Source organism: Rana temporaria, chromosome 1 (genome assembly GCF_905171775.1).
Source record: "Rana temporaria chromosome 1, aRanTem1.1, whole genome shotgun sequence".
NCBI classification, from domain to species: Eukaryota; Metazoa; Chordata; class Amphibia; order Anura; family Ranidae; genus Rana; species Rana temporaria.
Window position 1 is genome coordinate 60,694,264 of NC_053489.1, and position 11,044 is coordinate 60,705,307.

At 45.6% G+C, this 11,044-nt stretch overlaps 1 protein-coding gene across 1 annotated transcript in view; it reads right to left on the bottom strand.

The window, feature by feature from the left end:
• The window catches only part of GDNF (glial cell derived neurotrophic factor), a 94,093-nt gene extending 91,830 nt beyond the window's left edge, over positions 1–2,263 (bottom strand). The window contains exon 1 of the mRNA XM_040338537.1: positions 2,012–2,263. The gene's annotated coding sequence lies outside the window, so the exon portion shown is untranslated. The remainder of the gene's footprint in view (positions 1–2,011) is intronic.
• Between the last annotated feature and the right edge of the window lie 8,781 nt (positions 2,264–11,044).

Consider the following 11,044-nt stretch of genomic DNA (forward strand, 5'->3'; position numbering starts at 1 on the left):
CTAGAGAAGTCTATTTGATTTTTTGCAGATTCGATTGTTTTATTCAAAATGGCACGTTTGCATTGCATTTTTTTTTAGGATATGTGACTGAAACTACACTGAAAATAATGGATGAACACTCTGCACGCTACTATAAACCCTTTCTAGCAAACCTTGCAATAATAAATAGGGAGACTGCACCAAAAATGCATCGCAGGTACATTTTTGAAGCTATTTAGATGTTTTTGCCGCATTTTTCATTTATTTCAATGAGTTACATTTTTTTTAAACATGCTCCAAAAACGTGGCAAGCAAGATTTTTTTTTTACACCGCAATGGAAGCACAACATCCCAGTGTGAACACATACATAGGGGGCTATTTACTAAAGGCAAATCCACTTTGGAAGTGCAGTCGCTGTAGATCTAAGGGGGACATATGCAATGTTTACTAAAGGCAAATCCACTTTGCACTACAAGTGCAATCTACAAGTGCAAAGTGCACTTGAATTTGCACTAAAAGTTCACTTGGAAGTGCAGTCGCTGTAGATCCGAGGGGGACATGCAAGGAAAATAAAAAACAGCATTTTAGCTTGCACATGATTGGATGATAAAACCAGCAGAGCTTCCCCCTCATTTCAGATCTACCCCTCAGATCTACAGCGACTGCACTTCCAAGTGCACTTTCAGTGCAATCTCAAATGCACTTGTAGTGCAAAGTGGATTTGCCTTTCGTAAATAACCCCCATGGTTTGAAGTGAAACATTTTTCTTGAGTTTTTCTGGTGCTTTTTTTTTTTTTTAACGCAAAAGTGCTCCAAAAATTACTTAGTGTGAAAGCAGCCTAATGCCGCGTACACACGATCGTTTTTCGGCATGGAAAAAAACGAAGTTTTTCAGCATGTCCAAAAAAACAACGTTTTTCCAACTTCATCATTAAAAACGATGTTGCCCACAAACCATCGTTTTTGAAAAATGATGAACAAAGCGCGGTGATGTACGACGGCACTCTAAAGGGGAAGTTCTATTCGCCTTTGGGCTGCTTTTAGCTGATTCCATGTTAGTAAAAGACGATTCACGCTTTTTTGCCTGTTACAGCGTGATGAATGTGCTTACTCCATTATGAACGGTAGTTTTACCTGAACGAGCGCTCCCGTCTCAAAACTCGCTTCTGGGCATGTGCGGGTTTAAAACGTCATTTTTGCCCACACACGATCATTTTTTACAACCCGAAAAACGACATTTTAAAAAACGACGTGAAAAAATGCAGCACGCTCGAATATTTTTTTTTTTTCGTTTTTCAGAAGCCGAAAAACAATGCGAAGCCCACACACGATCATTTTAAATGAAGTTTTTAAAAACGTTGTTTTTTTTCATGCCGAAAAACGATCGTGTGTACGCGGCATAGGGATTAGTGAGCTGCAATTAAATCAAATTTGCTGTTTGGGTTTAGATCGGTTTGAATTATTGGACAGGGTCGCTTTAACAGCGCTAATACATTCTATTGACGGAATTGATGATCTGGATGCCCTGTATCAGAGTAACACAAAAAAAGTGGAGTGTCACTTTAAGAATGGAACGTTGCGGGGTCTAGTTGGTTACAATGTTGACGTTTGTAGTTATAATATTGCAGTTTCTTTTTTTTTTTCTTCATAATATTGCAGTTTCTAGTTTATTACAACATTACAGTTTGTAGTTACAATGTTGCAGTTTATAGTTACAATATTAAAGTTTGTTGTTAAAATATTTAAGTTTCTAGTTACAATATTGCGGGTTTTAGATTATTATAATGTGTAGTTACAATATTGCAGTTTCTATTACAATATTGCAGTTTCTATTACAATATTGCAGTTTCTAGTTACATTATTGCAGTTTCTATTACAATATTGCAGTTTCTATTACAATATTGAAGTTTCTATTACAATATTGCAGTTTCTATTACAATATTGCAGTTTATATTACAATATTGCAGTTTCTAGTTTGTTACATGGTTGCAATTTGTAGTTCCAATGTTGCAGAGTTCAGGGGGGTCTTACCGTTTGTGTGGCCTCTCCTTGAGGGACATGAATCCGATCTCCCGACAATAAGTGACCTGTCCAGGTGTCCTCCTCCTATACAACTGAAGAATGTCGCCAGCAGTAGCAGTAGCCCCGAGTGTCCCGATCAGCAGTGGGAATAATGTTGAGGATAAAGATCCGGCTGAGGAATCCAAGGAACACACACCATCAACAACTGCGGAGAGTCAGATGAAGACATGGGGGCTCCTGTGACAGCAGCTGGTCCAGGGGGTGGGGGGGACACAGCTGAGGGGGGGTGCAGAGAGCTGTTGGGGTCACCTCTGTCCACACATACACATCCAAGGGGCGCACTCCTTCCGATGTAATCCTCCTCAGTACACACACAGCCTGGAGGACAGATGTGCTCCGATCCACATGAAGAACACTGAGTGCCAAGGCACAGAGCGGTGGGGATGGATTTATAGTCTCCCTGCACGTCACGTGCTCCAGAAGGGGGGCCCGCCTGCGCTGATTGGCTGAGCACACTTCGGAATATCTCTTAGGTGAAGTCAGATCTAATATCACTTTGCTGTGGATGCTGCAAAGGATTCCCCTCCCTGACCCCTCAGTCTGCTTCCAGGGACAGTCCCAGCATTTCCATAGGGAAGAGGCACATCAACCCTCCTCCACTCTATGGACTCACATTCTTTATCAAGTACTAAAGGGTTAAAGTCACCCTATAGGAACTAATAGAATGGGCTGGAGGATCTACTATAATACCTAGATTCACAGAGAGTTACGCCGGCGTATCAGTAGATACGCCGTCGTAACTCTAAATCTACGCCGTCGCAAATTTAAGCGTATTCTGGAAACCAGATACGCTTAAATTAGGCTAAGATACGAGCGGCGTAAGTCTCCTACGCCGTCGTATCTTAGGGTGCATATTTACGCTGGCCGCTAGGTGGCGCTTCCGTTGAGTTCGGCGTAGAATATGCAAATGACTAGATACGCCGATTCAGGAATATACGTGCGTCCGTCACAATTAGTAACGCCATTTACGTTAGAGATACGCCGGCGTAAAGATAAAGATGTTCCCTAGGTGGCGCAGCCCATGCAAGGTATGGACGTCGGAACAGGCCTATCTTTTTACGTTGTTTGCGTAAGTCGTACGCGAATAGGGCTGGACGTAATTTACGTTCACGTCGGAACGGCGTACTTTGGAGCAATGCACACTGGGATATGTCCACGGACGGCGCATGCGCCGTTCGTAAAAAAAACGTCAATCACGTCGGGTCACGAGTAATTTACATAAAACACGCCCCCCTCATCCTCATTTGAATTAGGCGTGCTTACGCCGGACCATTTACGCTACGCCGCCTTAACTTAGGAGGCAAGTGCTTTGTGAATACAGCACTTGCCTTTCTGACTTACGGCGGCGTAGCGTATATGCGATACGCTACGCCGCCTCAAAAGTGAGCCGCCCTACCTGAATCCAGCTATAAATGTCTCTGTTGGATTGGGACTTTAAGGTGGCATCACACTCTTTACAAAAAAGTGTATTCAAGTATTTATTAATAAATCCCAAACCAAAAATGTGATATACAGTAAAACCTTGGTTTGAGAGTAACTTGGTTTGAGAGCGTTTTGTAAGACAAGCAACAACTAAAAAAAAAATTGCCTTGATATACAAGTGATGTCTTGATATAAGAGTAGCGTCATGTCACAACTGAATATAAAGAGAAGAGAGGAGCCTCTAAGAGTCGGTTCACACAGCAGCGGCACGACTTCGGGGGCGACTCTGCAAGTCGTCCTGAGGACGACTTCAGAGGCGATTTGCAAAACGACTTCTGTATAGAAGTCAATGCAGGTCGCCCCAAGTCGCCCCCGAAGTCCTACAGGAACCTATTTCTAAGTCGGAGCGACTTGCGTCGCTCCTATTAGAACGGTTCCATTGCATTGAATGGGACGCGACACGTCAGGCGGCTGAGCCGCCTGTCGTGTCGCCCCAGTGTGAACCAGGTCTTAGTGTAGCAATATGATTACATTTAATGAAGGTACAACATTTAGCAAATTATTGCTACACTTAGAGGCGCCTCTCTTCTCTTTTATACTCTGTGGGCCAGATTCCCGTCGGTCGTATCTATGCGCCTGATTCATAGAATCAGGTTACGCATAGATATCCCTAAGATCCGACAGGTGTAAGTGACTTACACCGTCGGATCTTAGGCTGCAATTCCAGGCCGGCCGCTAGGTGGCGTTTCGTTTTTTTTACGCAACGAATATGCAAATGAGGATTTCCGCCGATTCAGAAACGAACGAACGACTGCCCGGCGCATTTTTTTTACGTCGTTTGCGTTCGGCTTTTTTCGGCGTATAGTTACCCCTGCTTTGTGAGGGGTATCCTATGTTAAGTATGGCCGTCGTTCCCGCGCCGAGTTTTGAAATTTTACGTCGTTTGCGAAAGTCGATTCAGAAAAGAGCTGGACGTAAGTTACGCTCATGTCGAAACCAATGACGTCCTTGCGACGTCATTTGGAGCAATGCACGCTGGGAAAGTTTACGGACAGCGCATGTGCCGTCCGTTCGGCGCGGGGGGGGCGGCTGATTTAAATTTTACACACCCCCTAGCCGCGGAATGTGAAATCCGCCAGGGAATTTACGATACGCCGCCGCAACTTTAGAGGCAAGTGCTTTCTGAATAAAGCACTTGCCTCAAAAACTTGCGGCGGCGTAACGTAAATCTGATAGGTTACGCGGATCTAAAGTTCCGCTGACCTATCTGAATCTGGCCCACTATCTCCTGCTGGATTTTGCTTCTAATCCCCTTGGAGTTTTCCATTTGTGGATGAACATTTTATGGTTACACAACCAATCACATTCCTATAATCTTTTTATATGGACTATAAACTGAAGGTTAAAATAAAGGAAAGAAAGCCAAAAAAAGAAAGAGAACAAATGTAACCAACACAACTAAGAATTGGTAAGCTGCAATATAATAAATGTTTGCCTTTAGGTTTATGGCTCCATGCTCACTAGCTTAAAAAAATACAGTGCTCCTGGGAGAAAAAAAAGCACAAATTTAGAGATTTTTTTTTTGTACTGGCATTTAGGAGCGTTTAGTTGAATAATGTATGTGATCTTGCAACTATTCCTTAACCACTTCCCGCCCGGTCAATAGTCAATTGACGTCCGGGAAGTGGTTGTGAAATCCTGACTGGACGTCTATTGACGTCCTGCAGGATTTCATGCTGGCGCGCGCCCGTGGGGGCGCACAGCGCAGCAATCGGTGATGCGGGGTGTCAGTCTGACACCCTGCAACTCCGATCTCAGAGGCGGAGGCTCTTTACCACGTGATCAGCCGTGTCCAACCACGGCTGATCAGGATGTAAACAGGAAGAGCCGTTGATCGGTGGCTCTCCTGACAGGGGGGGTTTGCGCTGATTGTTTATCAGCGCAGCCTCCCCCCCTCGGATGCCAACACTGGACCACCAGGGAGTACTCACCGATGCTCAATAGAGCAAAAAAAAAAAAAACACCAAAAAAAATAAATAAACACAATCAATGCCAATCAGTGCCCACAAATGGGCACTGACTGGCAACATGGGCACTGGCTGGAATGATGCCCAGCAATGCCATGAGTGCCCGCCCTCAGTGTCCATCAGTACCTCCTCTTAGTGCCCATCTATGCCCAGTGCCCACATATCAGGTTCCATCTGTGCCACCCATAAGTACCCATCAGTGCCACCCATGAGTGCCCATCAGTGCCACCTATGATTGCCCATCAGTGCCGCCTATGAGTGCCCATCAGTGCAGCATACCAGCGCCGCCTATCAGTGCCATCAGTGCCGCCTATCAGTGCCCATCAGTGCCACCTCATCGGTGCCCATCAGTGCTGCCATATCAGTGCCCATAATTGAAGAAGAAAACTTACTTATTTACAAAAAAAATAACAGAAAAAAATAAAAAACATTTTTTTTTCAAAAATGTCGGTCTTTTTTTAGTTGTTGCTCAAAAAATAAAAATCGTAGAGGTGATCAAATACCACCAAAAGAACGCTCTATTTGTGGGGAAAAAATGCTAAAAATTTCATTTGGGTACAGTGTAGCATGATCGCGCAATTGTCATTCAAATTGCGACAGCGCTGAAAGCTGAAAATTGGCTTGGGCAGGAAGGTGCGTAAGTGCCTGGTATGGAAGTGGTTAAAGAGGAAGTAAACCCTAATCGTTTTACTTCCTCTTTTGCTCCCTCCAAATTAAAAGCATAATGGGCTAGTATGCATCGCATACTAGCCCATTATGTGACACTTACCTGCAAACAAATCCAGCGATGTCCCCTGTGCAGGCTGCGTCCATCTTCTCGCCCCTCTTCCTCCCGGGGGACGCAGACTCCGGCTCTGTGACTTGTCGGAGCATGCACGCGGGAGCTGTCAGTATTGGTATGCGCTAGGGAAGAAACGGCACAGAGGTCAGTTTCTTCACAGCGCATGCGCCGATTACATCATCGGCGCACAAGTGAAATATCTCCTAAACGGCGCACATTTAGGAGATATTTCACTACTTATAGATAAGCCTTATTCTGGGCTTACCTATAGGTATAAGTCAGGAGGGAGGGTTTACAACCACTTTAAAGGGTTTTAAAGGTAAACAATGTGTTCTCCTAAATATCTTCCTTTACCTTAGTGCAGTCCTCCTTCACTTACCTCATCCTTCCATTTTGCTTTTAAATGTCCTTATTTCTTCTGAGAAATCCTCACTTCCTGTTCTTCTGTCTGTAGCTCCACACAGTAATGTGAGACTTCCTCCCTGGTGTGGAGTGTCATGCTCGCCCCCTCCCTTGGACTACAGGAGAGTCAGGACGCCCACTTACACACAGCTCCTTTCTCTATCGGCAACGTAGAGAGCGTCCTGACTTTCCTGCAGTCCAAGGCAGGGGGCAAGCACGACACTCCACACCAGGAAGAAAGCCTTGCATTACTGTGTGGAGTTACAGACAGAAGAACAGGAAGTGAGGATTTCTCAGAAGAAATAAGGACATTTAAAAGCAAAATGGAAGGATGAGGTAAGTGAAGGAGGACTGCACTAAGGCAAAGGAAGCTATTTAGGAAACAATTTTTACCTTTACAACCCGTTTAACCTATACATAGATGCCATTCATAACAATGACCATAATAAATAAACAATAATAGTGCTGAGTAAAAATATATTATATATAAAAAGTCCAATGATTGTAGAAAGGTAAGTGTTCCAATATAATCGGTGATAGTCCTTAGATAGATAGCTCCCAGAGAGTCTATACACTGCCACCAACACCTCAGTGCTCACAAAACTCTCACCTCATAACCACAAAACATGAGCCTTGGGACCAATCCAATAGGGGTAAACTGATCCTTCCTCCCGGGGTCCCCTCTGCAATTTCTCAGTTAAAGATCACATCTCATGTGTGGGGGTGAAGTAGACAAACAAGCCTCCAATAGTGTATTAACGTACCACAGACCATTTATTAAAAGATAACATCTGCTTACATGAAAATTACAGTAAAAATCGCTCAAATTGATAAAAACATTGGCGTTTTCCGCTTCTCACATCACTACGCATTACGCCACGTCACGTGACTTCCTCAGGGGGCCTGGATTGGGTGGTCACTCAATTTATTTATATACTAGGGACAGGATAGGAGCGTTTACTGTTTTTTCTGCCAGAAAAAATGCTCTCAAAAATGTGAGACAAAGGTTTTTTTCTGCCTCTAAATGCTGAGCTTTAAAAACGCCTCTAGACTACCTAATGTGCATGGACACATAGGATAACGTTAGTTGCTTCTCATGGGTGCACGCACAAGGTGTACGGGATGTGCCTGGGCACACCCTAATCCAGGGTCAGCAAACTGTCAATCGTGACCTACCTGTCGATCGTATACAGGTGATGGGTGGACCGTGATCTTTTCTTGCCAACCCCCAGAACCTAGACATGAGGGGCAGCGGGGGTGGCATTTACTGGAAGCATCATGTATATTCCTCCGGAGCAGCTGGAATTACGCTTCTCCTTCTCCCCCTCCCACCAGCATTCACCTATTACAGGAGGAAAATACAAGGGATTGGTACCAGTATATGCTGCCCCCACCACCCCTCTTTACTCCGCTCCTCTTCTCCCCTGCCCCCCCCCCCCCAGCTCTGCTGTCTTTCCCTCCACTCCTCTCCTTTCCCACTGGCTGCTATGGTAAGTCCTTTTGGGATGGAGAGCGGCGAGAGGGCTGGTAAATATTCCATTTACAATCCCCTTCCTTTTCTGAATGTACATAGTGAGCGATTGGCACCGTCCACTGCCCTACTGACAACATCCATATTTTAATGCATTCATAAACATACATTTATATGCAGTATCTCACAAAAGTGAGTACACCCCTCAAATGACACTTTGCTACAATGTAAGTAGTGAGTGTACAGCTTGTATAACAGTGTACATTTGCCGTCCCTTCAAAATAACTCAACACACAGCCATGAATGTCTAAACCGCTGGCAACAAAAGTGAGTACACCCCTAAGTGAAAATGTCCAAATTGTGCCCAAAGTGTCTATATTTTGTGTGGCCAGCATTATTTTCCGGCACTGCCTTAACCCTCTTGGGAATGGAGTTCAACAGAGCTTCACAGGTTGCCACTGGAATCCTCTTCCACTCCTCCATCATGACATCACAGAGCTGGTGGATGTTAATCACATCAGATTGGATCAGCAAGCTGGGGGACTGGAGCAGTAGAAATTAGCAAATGTCACATGGGGTTCACAGTGTAGGAGCAACATAGTGGGAGGTGAGTGAGGACTAAAGAGAAAGGGGGATCAGTTGGGGGTTACTACTGAGCAGGGAATCAGCAGAGCTGGGGGTTACTACAGAGCAGGAGACAAGCAGAGCTGGGGGTACTACTGAGCGGTGTATCAGTAGAGCTAGGGGTTACTACTGAGCAGGGGATCAGCAGAGCTGGGGGTTACTAGTGAGCAGGGGATAACTCTAAAAGAAAACAGGGACAGAGGGGCACACCAGCCTTGCAAATTTTTTTAAAAGTAAAATTGCATTTTTACAAAGGAGTGATAACATTAGACAGATAATAAAAAGTCCATTGTTTGCATCATCCAGCAAGATCTGCTGGCCAGTAAACTTAGATGGGATGAATGTCCAAAGAAAACTAACGCGTTTCGAAGGGTGTCCCCTCTTCTTCAGAAGGCTGGTGCGCCCTCTGTCCCTGTCTTCTTTGAGAGTTTCCTCTGGGTTTCCCCTGACCTGAGAGTGGCAACACAGCTGATGCAGTGGTGTGATGTGTGAACATCTTCTTCTCTAATTTACCCTACAACAATCTTTTGAGCGCAGGAACATTTGTTTCTTTTTGAGCAGGGGATCAGCAGAGCTGGGGGTACTACTGAGAGGGGGAACAGCAGAGCTGGAGGTTACTGCTGAGCGGGTGATCAGCAGAGCTGGGGGTTATTACTGAGTGGAGGATCAGCAGAGCTTGGGGTTACTACTGAGCGGAGGATCATCAGAGCTGGGGTTAAAACTGAGCGGGGGGATCAGGAGAGCTGGGAGAATTACTGAGCAGGGAATCTGCTGAATTAGGATACTAATATGCTGGGGATCTGCTGAACGGGGGTACTAATGAGCTGGGGTTCTGCTGAACAGGGGTACTAATGAGTTGGGGATACAAAGAGTATTTTGTAACTCCAATTTGAAAAATTCTCAACAAACAAAATGAAATGGGAGCCGTTCACATACAGTATGAGCGCCTGTAGCTTGAAGGCAGATACTCCAAAAGCAACACAAGTTTCACACTGAAGGCGCTTTTCAGGTGTTTTAGCGGTAAACACAGCACTTGTAAAGTGCCTGAAAAGCTCATCTCGAGCCTCCCAAGTGTAAAAACCTGAGTGCTTTTTACACTGGGGAGGTGTACCTGCAGGACGGGAAAAAAAAGTTCTGCAAGCATCGTCTTTATGGTGGTGCGGGAGCGGTGTATACACTGCTCCTAATCCGCCCCTGCCATTGAAAAAACTGGGCAGCGCTTCCGAAGAGCCTACAAAGCGCTTCGGCAGCGGTTCTTTGTGGTCAAATTTAACCCTTCCCGCTGACGCTAGTGGGGTTAAAGCGCCTTGCTAGCGGCTGAAAAGCGTTGCTATAACAGCGGTTAGCAGTGTGAAAGGGTTCTAGGGGGGGATATGATCAACATGTTCAAATGCATGAGGAGTCCATATAGTAAACTTGGTGTTGAGTAGAGTTGAGCGAAACCGAACTGTAAAGTTCGGTTTCGGTACGGACTTTGGGTTTTTCCCGAACCCGGACCCGAACCCGAATAATTGGAAAAAGTTCGGGTCCGGGTTCGGAGTTCGGGAAAAAAAAATGCGCGGAGGTCCCCGCAAATTCAATAACCAGACCCTTCAGGTCTGGTGTGGATTTTAAGGGGAACTCCACCCCAAATGTAAAAAAAAAATGGCGTGGAGTTCCCCCTAAAATCCACACCAGACCCCTTATCCGAGCACGTTGACCTGGCCGGCCGCAGAAAAGAGGGGGGGACAGAGTGCGGCCTTAGTAAGGAATAAGGCTTTCCCAGTGACGTAGCACAGTGTGCGTCAGAGGGGGACGGGGTCACGTGACGCGTGGCCCGCCTCCCCTATAAAAGAAACGTCAAGCTCCTGAGCGTCATTCGCGGAGCTGTGCTCTGAATGGACGGATCTGCTCATCGCTGGACCAATCGTGGGCGAGAACACCCGTACACCCGTCGTTGGAGAACTCATCCGCCGCGGGATACAAGACAACGAGGGATCAGGGAGCAGCATGGATCGTCTATTTTCACTGCTGGATTTTTATTTGGTTTAATTAATAAAGTATTTTGTTCAACGGTGTGTGTGTGTTTTTTTTTCCAGACAACTATTTTCACTTCCTTCGTGAAATGGTAGGGGTACAGTGTACCCCATTACCATTTCACACAGGGGGGGGGTCAGGATCTGGGGGTCCCCTTTGTTAAAGGGGTCTTCCAGATTCTGATAAGCCTCCCGCCCGCATACCCCCAAAACCACCGGGCAAGGGTTGTGGGGATGAGA